The sequence below is a fragment of the Mus pahari genome, chromosome 3 (genome assembly GCF_900095145.1).
Source record: "Mus pahari chromosome 3, PAHARI_EIJ_v1.1, whole genome shotgun sequence".
Lineage (NCBI taxonomy): Eukaryota > Metazoa > Chordata > Mammalia > Rodentia > Muridae > Mus > Mus pahari.
In genome coordinates this window covers 79,058,511-79,077,900 of record NC_034592.1, presented here as the reverse complement: position 1 = coordinate 79,077,900, position 19,390 = coordinate 79,058,511, and the positions used below count along the sequence as shown (strand labels likewise).

General features: G+C 47.2%; 1 pseudogene; it reads left to right on the top strand.

Moving 5' to 3' along the window:
• Positions 1-754: 754 nt before the first annotated feature.
• On the top strand, positions 755-1,330 carry LOC110319244 (annotated as a pseudogene).
• The last annotated feature ends 18,060 nt before the right edge of the window (positions 1,331-19,390 follow it).

The following is a 19,390-nucleotide window of genomic DNA, read 5'->3' as shown; positions in this document are numbered from 1 at the left end:
AAAAGGCCATAAAGGTGCTATAAAGAACCCCCCTTCTTCATCCTTACATCATGTCTACTTGCTCGCCATGTATCCACATAGCTACTTCCCCTACCATGTACCCATCACCATTCCTAGGTCACTGGAGAGGTCACCCCTCAGTGTGTATTCCTAAAAAAAAAAGGACATTTTCTTTCATATCCAATATGAGTCAGGAGATTAGCATAAATATAACAGCACAAGCTAGCCGCCCCACTCATGTTCTTGTATAGAAAACACTACTTTTTCCTGGCCCAGGACCACATGATCACTTAGCTGCCAGATGTCTGATCTAGAACAATCCCCTCTGTGGTCTCTGAGGAGTATGAAGCAGTCACGTGGTAGAATGGACTCACACTGGAGTGTGTCTAGTGTTCCAGTCACTGTTAAACTTTGGTGTGTATCGGAACTAGTCACAGTTAGATTGTGTGTGTGTGTGTGTGTGTGTGTGTGTGTGTGTGTGTATTTGGTAACAAACCAGAAGAGATGCCCTATCCTTCCTGAAGCAGGAAGTGCGGGAAGCTGCTTCATCCAACGCGGATACAGGAGGCTTTAACCTCTCTCTCAGTCACGTGGTCTTTTGGGGTTTGCTACTCTGAAGTCAAGATGTTATCCATTGTAATTAAGAAGCATTCTTGGGGGAGTATATAAAGATCCTCTTCAGAGTCAGTCACCTCGTGCAGGGAGAGTGCTGTGGACCGAGCAGGGGCTGCAGGGAGGTGGGAATACAGACTGAATGCAGACCACCAAGACACTGCTCGGTTCTCCAGTTCTGACCCAGGGGTCTAACCAGGCCTGTGTCTGCCTCCCTCCTGAGTGCATCAGAGGCCCCATCTTGTTTGTATGTTTGTTTGTTTGTTTGTTTTTCAAGACAGGGTGTCTCTGTGTAGCCCCAGCTGTCCTGGAACTCACTCTGTAGACCAGGCTGGCCTCGAACTCAGAAATCCACCTGCCTCTGCCTCCCAAGTGCTGGGATTAAAAGTGTGCGCCACCACTGCCCTGCTCAGAGGCCCCCATCTTAACAACCTGCACCCTCTCCAAGTGGCCAGACGGGAGTTCCAGACCACGGGAGTTATTTCCGGGGACACTGACACGGCAGCCAAGTTTATTGGTACTGGGGCCGCCACAGTTGGTGTGGCTGGATCAGGAGCTGGCATGGGCACTGTGTTTGGTAGCTTGATTATCGGCTATGCCAAGAACCCGTCTCTCAAGCAGCAGGTCTTCTCCTGTGCCATCCTGGGTTTTGTCATTGTCTGAGGTCGTGGGATGCTTCTGCTCGACGGTCGCCTTCTTCATCCTCCTCGCCATGTGAGGCTCCATGAGGTCACCCAGCTGTCCTTGCTGCTTTGACTCCATGCCAGTGCTGCTGCTGGAGTGCACTGAGCTTTACCATTAACCAGCGTTTCCTGAAGGAAAAAGAAAAGAAAAACCAATGCTAGTCCCCTCAGACTTACCCTGTAGTTCTAGCATCCACCACCAATTCCCACTCATCAGTTCTTTCTATGAAGTTTGCTAATCAGAGGCTTAAAATGTGTGTGTGTGTGGGTGCCTGCATGAGCTTACATGCACAGCGTGTATAAATGTACCACGGAAGGCCAGAAGAAGGCCCCAGACTCCCCGGAGCTGGAGTGAAAGACAGTTATGAACCACCAGGCACGAGTGCTAGGAACCAAACCCAGGTCCTCTGCAAGAGAGGCAAGTGCCACTAACCACTGGGCCATCTCTCCAGCCCCGAATCAGTACCCTTTTAACAACTTCACGCGCTTCCTCTGTGTGCTAGTTGGCATTCTGACATGGTCAAGACTGCTGTTCCCCACAGCCCATTTGTTTATTTGCATATTTGCTTATTTATATCACTATGAACTTGTGGTTCATGATTTACTTAATGTATTATTGTTTCTATTATTATGTGTGTGTGTGTGTGTGTGTGTGCGCGTGCGTGCTTATATGATGTGTTTACATGAGTGTGAAGTGTGGATTGTGAATGGACACCCACATCACTATATGTACCCGGTCAGAGGACACCTTTACGGAGCTAATTTTGGACTTCTTGCTTTATGTGGGTTCTAGGGATTGAAATCAGGTCACTGGGTTTGCAGAGCAAGAACCTTTACCCACTGAGCTTTCTTACTGGCCTCTCTACTGTAGTTTCAGGGACAGAATCTCTCACTAAGCCTGGAGCTCACTGATTCTGCTAGTCTGGCTGGCCAGCAAGCTTCTACCTCCTCAGTGTAGGATTTTTACACTGGATCTGAAAGCAGGTCCTCACCATTGAGCAGCAAACATTCTACCCACAGAGAGACATCTCTGCACTTCCGTATTGCTTATCTCAAAGCTTGAGTTGGGCTCGGTTAGTGGGCGCCCACTGACACTTCCCTTCCTTCCTGCGCAGTGATTAGAGCCTTTGCAGCGCCTCCCTAACTGCGAGTGCTCACTCTTGGCAAAGCACTTAACACCCATCCAGCAGATGAGCACTTACCTATAAAGCGGCAGCAATGCTGCAGCTGGCAGAGTATTCTGCAGGAAATAACCGAGCTTTGTATAGGAAGCCCTCGGGGCACCAGGAGTGTTTATCACCCATTTACCATTTGAGTGCCAGGCTCTGCTCTAAATGCTTACACTTATCAATCCATTACGCTGAACCTGTGCGGTAACTAGCATTATTTCTATATGTCAAAGAGGAAATAGGCTTAGGGGCTGGAAAGATTGGCTCAGCACTTGAGAGTGCATACTGATCATGCAGAAGACCCAAGTTTGGTTCTCAGCACCCATATCAGGTGGCTCAGAACCTCCTGAAACTCCAGCTCCAGGGGATCTGACACACTCTTCCGTGGTCATCTGCATACGCAGAGACACACAGACACATACAGAGACAGACAGACACACACACACAGAGACACACACACAGAGACACACAGACACACACAGAGACACACACACACAGAGACACAGAGACAGACACACACACATACACACACACATACACACATACACAGACACAGACACACAGACACAGACAGACACACAAACACACAGACACATACACAGTTACACACACAGACATACACAGATACACATAGGCAAACACACACACACACACACACACACACACACACACCTTTTTAAAACAAATAGGCCAAGAGAGAGGAAATGTCTTGTACAAGGTCTCACCGACAATGGTCAATGGACTGAGGCTTTCACCCAGGTCTGTCTGTTCTAGTGGTTGATTATGACCAGAAATTTCTACACTGATTGGGGGTGAGATGGATGGAATGACAGAGACCAGCATGGATACTATAATCCAGATAGCTGAGTATGGGGTGTGAATGTCCAGACCCCACAGCAGCTCCTGAATGTCATCTCAGCTGATGGCATTGTCACAATCTGTCTCTATCATCTACTAGCCAGAACTGTATTGTCTGTCTCCGTGCTGCCTCCTACCCATCCCTCTACCATGCCCCCTTGACTAGGCAGCTTCACTCTGCTGATGGCTTGGGGGACAGTCCCCCTCTTCCCGTGCTCCTAGTACTTGACCCCTGGACTGATGGCAATGACTTTGACCACTGGTCCTCTCCTGAGCAGTTAGCATTGCTGTAGTTCCACAGTTATTCCCAGGATTGCTCAGTTCCTGTCTGTCTATCCTGGTGGACTTGGAGGTCTGTGAGAACAGACAGCATGTCTGCTATTGATTTTTTTGAAGCTCCTGTGTCTGTCTGACGTAAGGTAGGTGCTCACTCGATACCCACTCTATGTGCGAGTCACCAGCCTTTTGCTTTCTCTTCTGTCCGCAGGCTGACTTTCCCAAGAGTCCCATACCAGAGGCATTCAACTTTGAAGGATAGTGTAGTGATGCCTCAGAGGAGGGAAGGGCCTCATCCCAAACCTTACCCTAGCCAAGTGTATCAGTGGGATCCAATGTGGTTCTCAGGTCAGATTCATGCACTGTGCTCCATGCTGCCCTTCGCTCAAGTGTTCACATCCTTGGTTCCATGACAAAGCCCTGGGATTCTGGAAATCCATACTGGGGGACTTAGGTGGTAAACAATTCATAGGAAACCCAACCACTTGTGTCCTGATCCTTGCTTTTGAGGTTTATGGGATTGGTTATTGTCGGTGATTCATACTCAGCAGCATGCTTGGCTGCCTAGCCCCATGGCTACCTGGGGACACACCTTCCAGCTTCAGGGAAGGCCAAACCCTCCTGTAATGGCAGGTGTCTGGGATAAACCCAGGAGACTAGAAGACAGACTCTAGGGATCAAGTCATTTGCCATGATTGACCAGATTGACCAATACAGGACAGGTGTTTCCATATCAGGTTCACCACCACAGGAACACAAGTGACTAAACATTAACAAGTAAAGGCTCCTTATACCCTGAGCAGTGAGCTGGAGCCAGTGGGGGAAAATCCAGGGCCATTTCTCTGTATCAGAGTCATTGAATGTGCCGGTGAGCTGCAGAGTCTTCGATCTGACCGGTCTTATTTCCTTTCCTGTTGCTGTGATAAAATGCCTAGACACGGTCAACTTACAGGAGGAAGGGTGTATTTTGAGTGCCCATCAAGAGTGATGCAATTCCTTATGAAGAAAACATGGCAGTGGGGTCAGGAGCCTGGCTGATCACATTGCATCCACACTCAGGAGGCAGAGAGTGGGGTCAGGCTATAAGCCTCAAGGACACCCTAGTGACTTACCTCCTTCAATGAAGCTCTACCTTCTAAAGGTTCCACAATCTCCCCACTCAGTGACACCATCTGGAGGCTAAGTGTTCAAACATAGGAGCCTTTGGGGCCACTTAACATTCAGACTAAACCACACCCCACTAACACTAAATCCTAACCTCTATGATGAATTCTTTTGTTTCTTATAAGATCCAACCTGCAGTATTTCTTGTATGATATTAGACCTTAACACCCAACCTCTTAGAGGAAAGGTCATGTAGTAAACCTGGCATGAGCCCAGCCGGTGCCAGGGGTACGGGGGACACTTTTCATCTCAGGCAGCTGGGAACATGTTGTATAATGTTTTGTGCATGGCATGACATGGGGTAGCTCTAACATGTGTGCTTTCCATTTATGGATTCCATATGCGTATGGCAGATATTTTTAGACACAGATACTCTGCTCTTCAGTTGGGTTTTGATGTGTAGACTACAAAAGAAACCTCAGTGTGTGATAATAATTTCCAAGAGATAATCTTAATGAAACTCTATGCTCTTAACAGTCTAAAAAAATTACTTTTGTCTTCCCTTGACCCCTGTGTGGGCTGAAGTAGGGCAATTCAATTGCATTTGATAATAACAGGAACTCTCAGACTAAGAAAAAAAAGAGAGAGAGAGACAAACTTAATGAAATTGAAGAGGATGCAGAGCCCAAGGTGTCTCTGGAGATGCTGGAAAAAGATATCTCATTTTCTCTTAGAGAAGGAGGTCTTGGGGTTAGGGAGATGGCCCAGTGGGAAGGAGAGACTTACTATGCAGGATGAGGCTCTGGGCTCAAGTCGTCAGCACCCACAATACAACACAGTGTGTGTGTGTGTGTGTGTGTGTGTGTGTGTGTGTGTGTGTGTGCATGTGTGCAGGTGCCTGCAACTCCAGCACTGGGGAGTGGAGACAGGAGGATCCTTAGTGCTTGCTGACCAGTCAGTCTAGCTGAAACAGAGCTTTCAGTACATTGAGTGACCTGTCTCGGAAATACAGTAGACAGCATCAGAGGAAGATACCTGACATCTTGCTCTGGCCTTCCTATGTATGAGCAGATGCTTGAGCCCACTTATGCACTGCAACACACACACACACACACACACACACACACACACACACACACACACAAGCACATGGGAATATGCTATAGGGGTCTCTGGAAACTTGAGTATGGGTTCTCTAGGATAACTCACCCCTGCCTCCATAATTCTTGGTTCTGGAAATTGAGGGATGGGCCTCCTGCGTTCTGGACAAGCACTGTAAAAGTGTGCTATACTCTGTAGTCGATGAGGTGTTACTTTATTTACTAAATGAACCTCCTTCCACCCCAGAACTGAATTTGGTTTTTCTGCAGTGGATATACAAGGTCCTTGTAACACAGGAAGTTCTAGGATACAGAACTGACACTCAGAAGAATGCACACTCCTGGGAGGCTCAGCTCTGATTCTCCTGTTCACTGTGGGGGGGGGGAGTGGGAGGTGGGGGGGGCAGTGGGGGAGGGGATAGACTTGTAGAATGCCTATCCTAAGATTCCTCAGGGTGAAGCTAAGCAGAGCCCTCTCTCCATCTCAGGATGCACATCTGTGAACTCAGAGAGACTCACACAGATGCCAACTTCTTGGGCAGACCACACACTGGGCGAGTGTGCTATGGATGATGCCAGTCCAGTGTTGGCAGGGGTCGTGCCTTCTGGAGGGCACTGGGGGAAAATAAATCTGTCCTGTGCCTCTTTCCTAGCTTCTAATGGTGGCCAAGAATTGATTGCAGTGCTTGGTACATAGACACAGCACTCCCATCTCCATCTCCATCTCCATCTCCGTCTCCATCTCCATCTCCATCTCCATCTCCATCTCCATCTCCATCTCCATCTCCATCTGGTCTCCTTTTATTTGTATCTTCTGTCCCCCCACCTCCCTCCTCCTCCTCCGGTACTAAGGTTGGAAGCCAGACCCTCTGCATACTCGCCAAGCACTTTCCCGGTGTGCTGTTCTCTGTAGCCTCTTTTCACACGGGCCGAGGAGGTGCCTACTTTGCAAGCATGAAAACTTGAGCTCAGATTCCCAGCATCTATGTAAAAAGTCGGGCTTGGTGACGAGTGCCTGCAGTGCTGAGGGACGGAGAGGTGGATCCTGGGCAGTTCTCTGGCCAGCAAGTGTAGCCAAGATGGTCAGCCCCAGGTTTGGTGGAAGGCCTTATCCAAACTATCAGACGGTGGCTCAGCAGGCCAAAGAGCTTACCAGCAAGCCTAACAAGCCGAGTTTGATTCCCCAGTCCCACATGGTAAGAGGAGAGAAGCGGTTCTTACAAATTGTCCTCTGACATACATCCCTACACACGCCACCCACATGACCTTGAAAAGAGACCATTGCCCTTGACTTTAGCACAATCACATCTTTTGCTCTGCACCCTAATTACATTTTTAAAGAGCTTAGTTCCCCCAAATTCATATTCAGGTACAGGTGAACTTACCTATTTGGGGGAGAGCTACAATTCAACCCCAGTGCTTCCTTACAAAATACTCCCAAGGTCTACCTCAGCTCCCTTGCTCAAATGCTGATCTGTGAGATCTGTAGGCCATCCACCATGTCCTAAGCAGCTCTTCAGAGAGTCTGGGTGGTAGAGACAAAAGCCGGTGGGCCAACATTCTACAGATGCGCTGAAGGCAGCTCCTACAGCTCCAGCTAGGCCCAGCCAACTGCTGCCCGTGCTCTGACCACAGCCTCAAAGTGAGGCTCTGAGCCAGGGCTCCTGGCCTAGCAGCCCTCAAGCCCCAGCACTGAGAGACTGGAAGGTGATACATGCTTGGGTTTTAAACCGTTACATTTGTTCTGATGCCATAGATTATAAACCAAGATTTTTTTGTACTTGGTGGTAAAAACACTTGCAAATGTAGGCATGATTCGGGAATTGCACAGAGGACAGATGTTGGGAAGGCTCTGACTTGACAGCTTGTGAAAAGTTGACCGTCCCAGAGAAGTTTCTTGGGCAGAAAGGGGGATCCATGTGGCGGCTTGGGGGAGGGGCAGGAAGGGCAGGAGAGGGGAGAGAAGAAATAAATAAAGGGATGGGAGAGAAGCAAGGAGGAAGGGAGGGAGGGAGGATGGAGGAAGGGAAATGGAGAAGGAAGGAAGGGAGAGAGGAGGAAGGAAAGGAGGAAGAGAGGAATGGGAGGGAGAGGGCAGAAACTGGGAATTCGTGTAATACACTGGCAGGCAGTTTAGCTGTTAAACACAAAGAAGTGGAGATTTAATATATTTAAAAATTCTCAGTGTCTCCCAACACTAACAGTGAGAAAGGCATCTGAGGAAGATGAAATCCAGGGTGCTCAATCCCACACCTTGCCCTCTGCCTGGAACCCAATCCCACCCTTGCCCTCTGCGTGGTGTTCAATCCCACCCCTGCCCTATGCCTGGAGCTCAATCCCACCCCTGCCCTATGCCTGGAGCTCAATCCCACCCCTGCCCTATGCCTGGAGCTCAATNTGCCTGGAGCTCAATCCCACCCCTGCCCTATGCCTGGAGCTCAATCCCACCCCTGCCCTATGCCTGGAGCTCAATCCCACCCCTGCCCTATGCCTTCCAGGGAAACAGTTTAGGGTATGATGGTAGGATAGTTTAAGACTTCAGACAAACATCCAAGGAGAGCTCTGTGAATAGTCTTCCTACCACAGAAGAGCCCTGAAGCTTCAAGAGTATGTATGGCTCATGCATTCACTCTATCAAGTGACTCCATCTAGAAGGCCAAGTGTGTCTGGGCATGCTTGGAATTCTAGCATTTCAGACAGTGAGGCACGAAGATCATGAGCTGGGTGGTATATCATATGTATAGATAATCAGAAATAGGAGCAGACTATAATAGCCAGCCCCTAACATGTAATCTTCATCTTCCAGCATCAATGTCTTTGCATAGCTTCCCTTCCACAGTGTCCACATAAGTCCGAAACATCTGGAGCTCATCGATGGAACATGAAGAAGTCATTGTCCAAGCAATGGCAAGAGGCATGCAGGGAAAAGAGGGAGATCTGCATCCATTTTGTCAGTGCCACAAGGGTGGGAAAGAATGAGTGAGAGGTGATGCTCTGAGAGTCAAATAACTGAAATGTTTCCAGAATTGATGGAAGATAGCAATCTATGGACCCCAAAGCCTGAATAATTCTAAACAAAACATATAAAAAACAAATAGCTAGACATCTAATAACACAGAAACCACTGCAAAAGGACACAATCGGCCAGGAGGAAAGTCAGGTGGGCTGATCTTCAAAGAAGCAACAGGCCGTGGCTGGCTCCCAGCTGTGCCAGAGCTGGAGAACCCCGGAGGGATTCACCAAGGTTTGAAGTGGAGCGCAGATGCTCCAGAATCGCATCTCCTCTGAAAAGATTACTTGGAACCATCAAAGTCAAATCCTCCAGAGTTTTTGAAAAAGGACAGACAGACAAAAGCACGATGTTTATTGTGTAACAGAAAATGCTGGAAAGAATGCCAAGCCCAACAGCAAGAGGAGCTGTGACACCTCGCATGGTGGAGGACAGGGAATGCCTCTGCACTGTCCTCTAGAAGGAATTCTGAGGTATAGTAACTTTAAAAGGCACATACAGTCTGTTACCTTCCATCAGGGATCATGAATGTGATAGGTTTATTTACACTTCAAAAAAGCACAAACCATAACTTTTTTTTTTTTTTTTTTTGGAAAAAAAAACCCTGGGGTTGGATATGAGACCAGTGGGAAAGGAAAGTTGTTCGTGGAGATTAGACTGTCTGAACACAATTGTTCTGTGCATTTGACCTGGAAGTATGTAATATCTTGCATAACTATAACACTGAATACATTTAAACTTTATTTAATGTGTGTGTGTATGAGAGTGTGTATGTATGTATGTAAGTAATGTGCACCACATGCATGCAATGACTGGGGTATGAAGAGGGTATTGGATTCCCTGAAACTGAAGTTACAGGTTGTCGTGAGCCACCCTGTGACCCAAAACTAGGTCCTCGGCAAGAGCATACACGTTCTTACCTGCTGAGCCATCTCTCTAGCCCCTAAAGCTAAAGAATGAATCCTTAGAGTTAAAAGTGAAATAAATGGATCCAGTTATATACCAAGTTGGTGCTATATCGGCACAGCAAGGAATTACTTCATGTGCCCACCACACAGTGGTTATTTCACACCTAGGAGGTTTGCAGAGAAATAAAGGGCAGCCCTAGCAACAGTGTCAGAAACAGGACCACACCCTGACACTGTCCATAGTAGCCATGCTGTCAGGGTTGCAGCCAGCCTTGGTGTCCCCAGAGAGTTGTGTGCCTTGTGTGTTCAGGTGTGGGTCAGGGAGAACTAGGGCACAGCATTCAAGGCTCTCAGGCACGTGCTCTTGGGGGAAGTGACCCATCCTTCAGTCTCTGCCCAGTGCGCTGCCCCTGCTCTTTGTAGGATAAAGGCAATGCACAAACTCATCAGAGTCACCAAGAACCATTTTCCTTGGTGTGGGAGAGTGACTGAGAAGATTCAGTAAGAATCTTGGACTCCCATACTTGAATCTGAAGTAACAGCATGGAAAAGTGAGACTTGCCTTCTCAGGATGTATACATAAGAATACAGAGGTTCCTAGCTCTGAGCACTGGAAAGTCCAGGGACAATGACTAACTCGGTGATAAGAAGTAGCCAGCTCCTGTCTGTGGTCTTTAAATACTGTTTACCATTATCAGTTACCATGGGAATTTGTAGAAGTGTGTGGGTGAGCCTGGGACTATGTCTTTCTCCGGAAAGCTATGAAGCGTCATGAGAGTCAGTCAGAAAGACGCAAGGGCAACTTGTGTAAGCTCCTCTGGTCATGGGTGGGAGGGGGCAGTTAGAGCACCCACAAGGACACTGAAACACATCAGATAGGCTCAATTCTACAAGCTCATGACGATGCTAGGAATAGCCATTAGCTGGCAAGAAAATAACTACCCTTGAAAAAACGCTAGATAGAGGGAAACAGTTCTGTTGATGTAAACCATGCCTCGGGGGCGGCAAATGATTTGGTGAGGAAAGGTTCCCCTTCATAGAAGTTTTTGGTCTTTGTTTTTATTGAGACAGAGTCTCCATGTGAGGACCAGGGTGAGCTTGAGCTGATGATCCACCCACATCAGCCTTTCAAGGGTTGGCATCACAATACACTGGGCATGCTGTTAATGCCCAGTTCTAATGAAGGTCTTGGCAGTGGCCTTCAGTCTGAGTTCAGTCCAGAGGGAGCACGCTTTCTGATAGAAAAAAACATCACCTTTGCAATAGTCTTGCCAAAGAATCAGACTTGAATTTGAACAGCTCAGAATCTGTCAATGCAGGACCGAAGAGTACTCGAAACCGCAGGCAGGGTACAACCCTGACTGTCGCTTCAATAAATGACAGCGACAAATGCAAAGTGGAGGGGCAGGGAAATGGAAGAGAAAATCTACAGAAACAAAAGCAATAGATTAGCCATCAACAGTATAGAAAAACCTTCCCACTTTAATCAAGTAAGTCCCAAGGAAAGCAACGGCACCGGGGAAACGTGGATGCTGGCGAGATCAGTGACGCTGGAATGAGTCACTGCTGCTGTTTCCTCTTTCCCAGTAGGCACTGCAGTCCTGTTTAAAGACAGAGAGAGTCCTTGTCTTTAAAGAGATAGCATTTGCAGGTGAAATGGAAGGATGCGTGGTGTTTGCTGAGCAGTTCATCTTGATGGCATGCAGCAGCGGGTGCGGAGAACAGCGCTGGCTGGCCCTCGGTTCAGGTTGTTGCTGGAACGCGTACAGCGCGTGGGTGTTCTTTCAGTTTGTTTTCTTCTGTTTGTGTGGACAATTTTCATAATAAGAAGGCTGAATAGAAAGAATCAAGTAGACGCTTTCAAACACTCTCTTGTACTAGAGGATGAAAGGGAACCTCGGGCCACAGGAACGTTCATTATCCCAGATGGATATCCTAGGATCAGAAACCACAAGAGGAGGAGTGGCACCTGCCTGGAATTCCTGCACTGGAGGTGGGGGCAGGAGGATCAGAAAGGCCATCCCCAGCCACCCAGAGAGTGAGGTCAGCTTGAGCTACAGGTGACTGCTTTGAAAAAACTAAAAGCAAGCCGAAACCAGGAGATGAAGAAAATTTAAATCCAGATAAACCCTGACTACATAAAATCATTATAATACTACATCTGAACTCTTCGGATGGTAGCTCAAACAAGCAAATGGCACGTAACTGGGAAACTGACAAAAGGGAGTTCAAATAACTCAGGTCCTTGTGCGGCCTGGTGTAGAATTAGGGATTGAAATTGCACTAGGCCCCAGCAAGTTTGGGATTCATCACACAGCTTCCAGGGTAGCAATTTCAAGAATACACAAAGTACATCCTAGTCCAGTGCTAACGACGGGGAAGGAAAAATGGAAGCTGTGACCCGAAAGATGAACCGGCAGTTAGGAGCACTGGTTTGCTCTTGCGGAGGATCCAGTGTGATTCCCAGCACCCACAGACAGCTCACAACTGTCTCTGCTACTCCAGCTTCTGGGAATCTCTGGTCTGTGTGCATCAGACACACATGTGGCACACACACACACACACACACACACACACACACACATACACACACACCACAGACAGGCACGCACGAATGAATAAAAAGAAATTGGGAGAAATGGAAGTATACGCCTCTTCCTGTCATCAAAGGCAATAAATAATAAATAAATAAATAAGCAGTAATGACTAGACTAAGCAGAAAACGCAACATAATGTGGTGGATTTGAACCAAATTATATGGGTAAATTAAATCAAAATTGATAGAGTAAGTAATTAAATAGTAAATAAAGTCAAAGTAGATCTCAAATATCAAACCCTACACTCTTTATAAGAGATGAATCTAAAACAGTGGCTCTCGACCTTCCTAAAGCCATAGCCTTTCAATATAGTTCCTCGAGTTGTTTCAACCCCCAGCCATAAGATTACTTCTGCTGCTACTTCATAACTGTAATTTTGCTACTGTTATGAATCATTATGTGTATACGTCTGTTTTCCAATGGTCTTAGACCACCTCTGTGGAAGGGTTGTTCAACCCCCAGCGATTCACAACCCACAGGTTGAGAACTGCTGCTCTAAAATGTAAAGTTACTTTGAAAGATTGAAAAGCTTAGTGCATGCAAATACTAAACAGTAAGATAACAGGGCAATGATATTAATGTTAAACAAATCAGATTCAAGACAGAAATATGGATAGAAATAAGAGGGACATGGGAGGATGCTAAACATTAAAATGTTTAAATTACTCACACACACACACACACACACACACACACACATTTGGCGGATGGGCATGTTCCGCAGAACATGTATGAGACAACTTGTGGGAGATAATCCTTTTCTCCTACGATGTGAGTCCCAGGAATCAAACTCATGTCACCAAGGCAGACCTGGCAATAGGTGCCCTTAACCAGCTAAGCCATCTTACCAGCCCAAAGTGTACTAAACCTTTTGATTGCATGGGGTCTGGGTGGGGCTAGGAGGAAAGAGGCTGTGCTCAGCAGAGCCAATAGGCCTGGTGGCCATCAGTCTGGTTGATTTCTTTGCTAGATAGCCGTGATGTGGGTCTGCTCTCCCAGTTATTGAATACAGGATAAATACACCTCTCCTGTGTCACATTTCATCCTAAGGAGGTTTGATGCTGTCTCGGGGAGTGAATGCTGAGGGTGTTGTAATCTGGACAGCTGACATCAGCACAGAAACCCTCAATCAGGTTAGCTCTGTGTTTACAAATTCCCTAGCAATAGGTAAGTGACTTCACATAGATTAAGTCCCTCAACCCTCCCAGTGACCCTGTGAGGTGGATTCTATTGCTTGTTCCCATTTCAGGCCGTGAAAACCAGGTCAAGAGCAAGGGGAGGAACTAGTTCAAGGTCAGAGGACCAGAGAGGAACCAGGCAGGCTCGGGGGCCCAAGCCCCAGGGCTCTGCAGGATGGCACTGCCTGGCACACACTTAGGATGTGTGAGAGGCAGACTTCAGGGCTATGCTCACAATTTATGATTCTGAAAAGATATCTCCTATCAGTTTATGAAAAAAAGTCATACTGAAGAGCAGTCAGGCTGGAAGAGCAAAGGCAGTTCTGGGGGGAAATGGAGACATTTTTATTCAAGATACTAGTATTTACTGAAGATGTAACAATGTTTAAGCACCATGTTTTGCAGAGGAGGGGAAGCAGATGGGGGACTGGGTGGAGAACCTGGAAACAGATGTGCACAAGTATGAGAGGATTGGATGGACAGACAAGCATTGCAGATGGGGTGGAGGATGGGCAGTATACTCTGTCCTGCTGGGAAGAAGTGTCTATCCAGACGATAAAACACAAACACAAGTTGCTACCTTTCTATCACATTCGGTTATATGTTCCAGGCAGATTTAAAACATTTGCGGGTCCCAGGAGCTGGCTTGGTGGTTAAAATGTTCCACACAAGTGTGAGCACTGACTGCGGTTCCGATCCCCAGAAGTCCCTGTAATTGGGTGATAGGATGGGCTGTGTTTAATTCCAACCCCAGAAGGTGGAGACAGGGATCCTCAGAGCGAGCTGGTTGGTCATACGGGTGAGATCTGGGTTTGACTCAGGGACTCTACCTCAGTGTGTATGCTGCAAAAGCAAACGGGACATGATTCCTGACATCCAATCTGGGCCTCTACAGACACAGCATACACATCTGTACCCCGACACATGCAAAACCTGAGTTTGTACTCTTGAGCATGTGCTCATGTGCATGCGCACGTGCAGGTACACACACACACACACACACACACACACACACACACGTATACACATATGCATGTGAACACCATACACATGAAAATTGAAAAAGAAAAACACATTTTCAGACAATAACAAGGCATCTTTTTACCTTGACTTGTGCATCACACTAGAATACAACCCATCAAAGCCTCTCTGTTTGAGAAAGGCATCGTATACCAGATAACAAGATCTGTCACAGATGCAGAGAAACATTGGGAACTTAGAAATCATGTCCAGAACAACTATAGCCATCTCTCAACCAGTAAGAAAACCGGGTAAGGGATCTGAATAGTTTACAGAAGGTCCCGGTGCAGGGCATGCAAACAGCAGTTACATTTGTACTGTAACATAAGGAGGCCCTCCAGGCCAGCCTTCCCGGAGACAGGCCTCTGACTCCATGCATTTTATTTGTCTGCCTTGCTGATAATATGCCTCGGTGCACTCGTACAGGAACACACCTTCAACACTTCGTATCATTCCGTTTAGCAAAACTGACCAAGTCAAATCACACATGCTGGTGGGTGTGGAAATGGTCACAGGGTGTGATCCAGATTTCTACTACTGGGATCCATGGGGGGGGGGAGTGTGTGTGTTTGTGTGTGTGTGCACATGTGTGTGTAAAATGTGAAGAAGGAGGATAATTGCACATGACAGAAGAAACAAAACACAAAACCCAGAGCACAAGGGTTAAAAACAGGCCATGTCCTGCCTTCATGGTATCTCTGTGGCATCCTGAGGTAACAGCATGTTGTGATAATTGTGTAACAGGAGCTAACCAGTCCTTAAAATGAATAAAGTCACTGTACGGGTACGTGGTCCAGGCTCACATTGTGTTTTGGGTGTTAAAGACAAACGTCAGACAGAGGCTTAGTGTAAAATCTAGGTACTGAGGACCACAGAACAGTCTGCTTATGAACACATAGACTGGGGCTGGTTGTGTTATGTGATTGTGTTTGGGAAGAAGATGCATGAGGTTAAAAAAACAATTCACACAGGAGGAATGGCTCAGTTAATAAAGTGCTTGCCTTGTAGGCACAAGGAGCTGAGTTCCACCCCAGCACCCATGTTAAAAAGCTAGGCGCAGGGGCATCATGTGCTTGTAATCCTAGCACCAAGGAGCCAGAGATGAGCAGGTCCCTGGAGTCAATGGCCAGTCAGCCTAGACTGCTAAGGTAGCTCCAGACAGGTGAGAGACCTTGTCTCAAAATACCAGGTTGAATGGTGTCTGAGGATCCACACACAAGGTTGGACCTCTGGTCGCCCCCCCCCACACATGCATACATGCACATATGTTCATGTGCACCTGCCTCATGTGTGTACCATACAAACATGCGCACACATACACACAAAAAGAGAAAGAAGGGGATTGAAACGAATCTGATGAAGTATTTAATTCTCATAATCCAGGTGGTGGGGACAGACAGAGGCAACTGGTTTCTGAGTTTGAACTGATTTGGGATTAGAAGCGAGAAGTGGAAGAAGTGTCCAGTGCTCGATGCTCTTCTAGCGTGGAGGCACTGTGTGGTGTTATATCCAACTCTGGCCATCGGTCTTGGGGCTCTACCAGGGTCACCTCTGAATGCTTGGCCTCTCCTGCTTGCCTGGAAGCCGCTTAGATCCATTTCAGGAAGAGAAAGATGCTCCCTGAAGTGAGCCACCCCCCAGCCAATGGCAGGTCTCAGGGAGAGGCCTTGCTGTCAGCCTGCCTGGGCTGAAGCCAATGGGTGGTGTTCGGAAGGCCCTTGTTTGTGCCTGACTTGTCTCAGCAGACTTCACAGAGGACAGAGGCTGCCAGCCTGGAGGCTGTTCTGACCCATCCCAACCTAAGCTGGCATTAAGAGCAAATCTGTCTTCCCACAAGAGTCTGATGCACTTTGGAGGTAACTGGAGGACAGCCACAGATAGATTGATTGACTGCCTGTGCCAGAGATGAGCCCAGGCTGGAAGGACATCTGCACATTGATGATCTGTGCCAATCTGGTGTGTGTGTGTGTGTGTGTGTGTGTGTGTGTGTGTGTGTGTGTGTGTGTGTAATTGGTGCCTGATCATCACCCAGCAGCATCTAGCCCATTCACATCACTGGGAAGCCATCACCTCCATCCATCGTAGACATTTCCCATCCTGTAGAGCTGAAACTCTGTCATTAAGCACTGCCTCCCATTGCACCACCCACCAGCTCCTAGGACCATAACTGCCATTCTGCTCTCTGTCTCCATGAGTTTGACTACACTAGAAACACTCATAACCATTCCTTACGTGTCTGGCTTCTTTCATTTAGCACAATGTCTTGAACATTTATACACCTGGTTGTAGAAAGAATATCTTGTGTATTGTATGGATCTATCACCTGTCAATTAAAAAAATCTGTGGTCTGTAGGAAAGGGTAGAACAGAAAGTGGGCCATCTGGAGGCAGAAGAATTCTGGGATAGAATCAGGCTTAAGAGATTCACCCAGGGAAGATGTGACAAGACAGACACATGACACTTGAGCACAGGTAACCAGCTACCTGGCAGAATGTAGATTAAAGCAAATGGGTTATTTTAGTTATGATCTAGTCAGAGAAGAGCCTAGCTATATGACCAAGGAATTTGAAATATATTTTGAGTCTGAGTCTTACTTTTGGGAGCATGGGGATGGGAGAAAGAACCAGGACCAACTTCTACATCTTGTAATGCATCTCAGAACTTCGTTTTATGACTGAACACTGTCTCATTGAATGTACATACCATATTTCACCTGTCCAGTCATCATTTGTAGGTAGACATTTGCATGGCCTTCATTAGCTGTTGAGTATGTCAGATCAAGGTGGGTTCCTTGACAGTCTGTGGCCTTTCAGGTCATATCCATGATTACAAAGACACCTCCCAGATTTCCAGGACAGAGGTGAAAGAGTCCACCTCCCTCAAAGGAAATTACAGAAATACAAGGCTTCTAACTGGTCCCTCAGCTTTCACCCATACCCATATAATCCATCCCAATTGCAGCAATGCAAAGATGGTGTGCTAGCCCATTTTCAGAATCCCCATTGATGCTCTAATCCCTGAGGATGAAGTTCAAGAATCTATGCAAGACCTCAGAGCCTTCCTCTTAGCAGCCTTCTCTGTCATGCACTGCTCCTTGCTTCTTAGCCTCCACCCCACCTCGACCTCTTAGTTTTTTCCTTAGCTGCCAAGTTTAGCTTCTTCTAAGTCAGAGGGCACATAGCGTGTGGTCATGTGCATTTCTGTCTACGTGGATGACCCTTATTCATTGTTTAGCCTCTGCTGTTCAGACCCATCACTGAGTGAGGACCAACTGATAAAAGCAGGCTTGGAGCTGCAGGAACAGAAGGCTGTGTGGAGTTAGCCAGGGGAGTTGCTTATTATTACCTCACATCACAAGTCTAGGGTTGGTTCCTTTAGGGACTTGCTAGTCCATTGACTTAGAGATGCTACTCGAGATTCAGAAAGCCTCCATCTTTCTTCTTTGCCATTTTCAGAAAACTGGCCTTGTTTGTGACATGGGGTCAACGTTCTTGCAGCAGCCCTGGGAAGGGTCACCTTGTGTCACCCTTTGGGCACAAAGAAAGATTTCTTAGGGCACTCCTATTTGAATCCCCTGGATGTTAATTGACTGGAATTAGGTGACACCACCCTGCAGTAGCTGGTTACATCACCCAGTACCCAAGATCACGCTGTTTATAAGGACCGGTCAAAGACCCTGTTGTTAGGTAGGAAAAAGGCTGGGGTGTGGAACTTCATGTTCTGTTCTCAAAGTGGACAGAATTATGGTCTTTTAACAAAGGGGGGGAGTGACATCCTTCAGTCTCCTTCTTTCCCCAGTGCATAATTAGTGCTTAACATGTAGAAGACATTTAACGATTGCTTTGCAAATGATATGTAGGCCTGAAAGGGGACTTGACCCTTTTTATCCTTCTCTGAGCAAAATAGTCAGGCTGAGTCCTGGAAGCAGTGACCATGTGGCTTTGTGAGTTCCAAGGTGGATTAGTGATAACCCTTCGAGGGTTGTCACTCATGTGAATGGACCTCATGACCACACCATGCTCCAATCTATGATTCAATGACTCTAACTTGACGATGGAAACATAAAGACAATCTGTTAGTCCTCTTCCCCTTGAAGGGTAAGCACCCCTAAAGTGAGCCATTGATTCCTATTTATAGTTTGGCACAGCGAGTGCATTTTTGTTGGTCCTAGTATTGACAAGAGCGTGGAGACTGGGCACTCTCACCCACTTGCTAGGGTTGACATGGGTACAGATTCAGGAAAGACACTTTGATGACAGCTCTTCAGAATCATTGTACTGGGAGGGATTAAAATCATTTCAATAGAAGAGGTGAAAGACCTCGGTCCCAAGCAGGTCAGCTTTTAGTAGCAAAGCTTCCACACACCAAACAGGGCTGCACAGATGTGTGTGGGAGACACTGGTGACAGCAGCATACACCATACCAGAAACCAGAATGATTAGAAATGCTCACCATGACTGGCAGTGTCAGTTGTGGGACAAAATTACCAGGGGGAAATGGTGACACCATTTTAAAGCTCAAAGAAGCTGCCAGTCTGCTGCCAAGGAGATGGCAAACTGAAAAATAGCTTTTAGTTTTCAATATCTTGCAAAAATTGTGTTTGTGAGTGTGTGTGTGTGTGTGTGTGTGTGTGTGTGTGTGTGTGTGTGTGTGTGTGTGTGAGAGAGAGAGAGAGAGACAGACAGACAGACAGACAGACAGACAGACAGACAGACAGAGACAGAGAGACAGAGACAGAGAGACAGAGACAGAGAGACAGAGGGAGAGGGAGAGAGGGAGGGAGGGAGAGAGAGAGAGAGAGAGAGAGAGAGAGAGAGAATCTTGGTTTTGAGGCAGGATCTCCTTGCTTGGAGCTGGCCACATTGGCAAGGCTGG